We start from the raw sequence: 2,650 nt of genomic DNA, 5'->3' as shown, positions 1-2,650 counted from the left end.
CTCTCTCTCTCTCTCTCTCTCTCTCTCTCTCTCTCTCTCTCTCTCTCTCTTTCTGTGTGGTGTGCATGTTTACATGTGTGCACATATGTGAGTGCATATGGAGACCTGAGGTTGATGTCCAGACTGATCCTCCATCAGTCTTCCACCTTAGGATTATTGAGTCAGGGTCTCTTAATCAAACCCAGAGCTCACCAATATGACTAGACTTGTCAACTAGCTTGCCCTGGGGATCCTGTGTCTGTGTCTTCCAAGACTGGAATGGCAAGCCAACTTTCATCCCATGGAGCATCTGTGTGGGTTCTGGGGACCTGAACTTCTGTCTTCAAATTCATGCTTTAAACACTGGGCCATCTCTCCAGTTCTTGATATTTAATATAGGTGACTGTAGGAGCCATTTCACATGCAGGCCATAGTAGCTTAGCTGTCAATAGAAGCAGGGACATAGAAAATGACCCTAACCCATCTGAAGAACCTCTGTTGTCTCCCTCATCCCAGACTTGTTTGACAAGATCCAAGTGTAGATTCTATCTGAGGATTTACAAGTCTTTTCTACCTCTCCCTCCTCAAATTGACCCATACTCTCTCCAAACGCACGCCCTACCCCAGAGGCTTTGGTTCCCAGGAGAGACAAGGGTCACCCGTTCAGAAGCATCTCTATGGCTATAAAGAGAAAGCCTGCATTTCCTCTTGGAGTTTTCCTAAGGATAGACTCAGGACTTACAAATTTCACCCTGATTCTTGTAATTACCCATGCTTCCGAGGAGATGTGGTTTGTTTTCTGCTCTGAAATACCTGTAATGTCCTCACTCTCTGTTAACCGCTTCTGGCTTCTGGCAGGATGGATCCTCACTTGTCCCAAACGCAGCAGGGAAGTCTCTCTAAGACCCAAGAACTAGCTAGTGTCCTCCCTGCTCCTGTCAATCATGAAACATCCCAGACCTTTCTCTGATGTCCCCTTCCAGACAAAGGGAAGCTGGCTCCAGGAAAGAAAGTAGGAGGGTGGGGCCCATGAATGAAGTGAAAGATTTTTACTTCTTGGTGTTCTTTTCCATTGCAAAACCCTTCACAGCATCAAGTCACACAAGATGATAATCTCATAGGCAGAGCCTTGGTTGGTTTCATGGTTTCTCTGCTCTGAGTTCCTTTTCTTTTTTCTTTCTTTTTCTTTAATTTTTTCCTTTCTCTGACAGTTATTGATTTAGTGTGTGTGTGTGTGTGTGTGTGTGTGTGTGTGTGTGCTTATGAGGGTGAGGCATAAACACATCACTAGGTATCCATGGAGACCAGAGGACAACCCACATGAGTTGGCTCTCTCCTTTTACCATGTGGGTCCTAAGGATGGAACTCAGGTCATCAGGATTGGAGGCAAGCACCTCTACCCTCTCAGCCATCGCTTGGCAGTGAGTACTCTACCCGCTGAGCCATCTATGAGCCAGCCATGCTGTGTTTTAGGTGCTCTTTTTGTTTAGTGGTCTTTGTTTGGGGGCTGAAAGCAAGGTGGGGCAGGGCTGTGCTCCTCGTGGGAGGCTCAGAGAAGAATCTGCTTCTAAGCTCCCCCAGTCTGTTGCCTGAACCCAAGTTGGTGACGTTGTAGGTCCATCTCTTTAGACAGCATCCCCTGCCTTCCTGGACAGATAGCATCAGCCAGTCACCATGGGATCTCTTCCTTTCTCCTCTACCATATTTCTTAAATTCCAGTCTGATTTTTGAAGAACCATTTTGATGACAATGGGCCCACCCAGGCTGTCTCAGGTGAGCTCCCTGTGTGTGTGTGTGTGTGTCTTTTTTTTTTAAAATAAAACAAAAATTAGGGTATAGTGTAGTGTATGTATGTGAGTTCAGGTACACATGTTCCACAATGCATGTGTGGAAGTCAGAGGACAACTTTCAGGAGTCAATTCTCTCCTTCCATCATTTGAGTTCCAGAGGTCAAACCCAGGTCATTGGGCTTAACTTACCAAGTGCTTTTATCTGCTGAGCTAGCTCACCAACCCTGATGTTTGTCTTTTTTGGGGGGATGGGGTACAGCAAACTTTATTGATGGTATTCAAGAGTGTTTGGAGGGCTCCCTAGGCCCCTCCTGTTATTATGGGGGTCTGGGATGGAAATTGTGATGGAGATGCTCAGTGTTGGAGCTGAGACAGGGACTCCTCAGCAACTGAGGGCCTCTCTCTTGCTCTCAGTGTCCTTGATGGGGTGGGTGGTTCAGGGTTTTTTACTCCTTGGAGGTCATGTTGGCCATGAGGTCTACCACCCTGTTGCTATAGCTGTATTCATTCTCATATCAGGAAATGAGCATTGCAAAGTTGTCATTGAGAACAATGCCACCCCAGCATCAAAAGTAGAAGAATGGTAGTTGCTGTTGAAGTCGCAGGAGACAACCTGGTCCTCAGTGTGGCCCAGGATGCCCTTCAGTGGGCCCTCAGATGCCTGCTTCACCACCTTCTTGATGTCATCATACTTAGCAGGTTTCTCCAGGCGGCATGTCAGATCCACAATGGATACACAGGGTGTAGGAACATGGAAGGCCATGCCAGTGAGCTTCCCTTTCAGCTCTGGGGTGACCTTGCCCACAGCCTTCACAGCACCAGTGGATGCAGGGATGATGTTCTGTGCAGCCCCACGGCCATCACACCACAGCTTTCCAGAG

This window comes from Mus caroli, chromosome 9 (genome assembly GCF_900094665.2).
Source record: "Mus caroli chromosome 9, CAROLI_EIJ_v1.1, whole genome shotgun sequence".
Lineage (NCBI taxonomy): Eukaryota > Metazoa > Chordata > Mammalia > Rodentia > Muridae > Mus > Mus caroli.
This window is presented reverse-complemented; position numbering follows the sequence as displayed.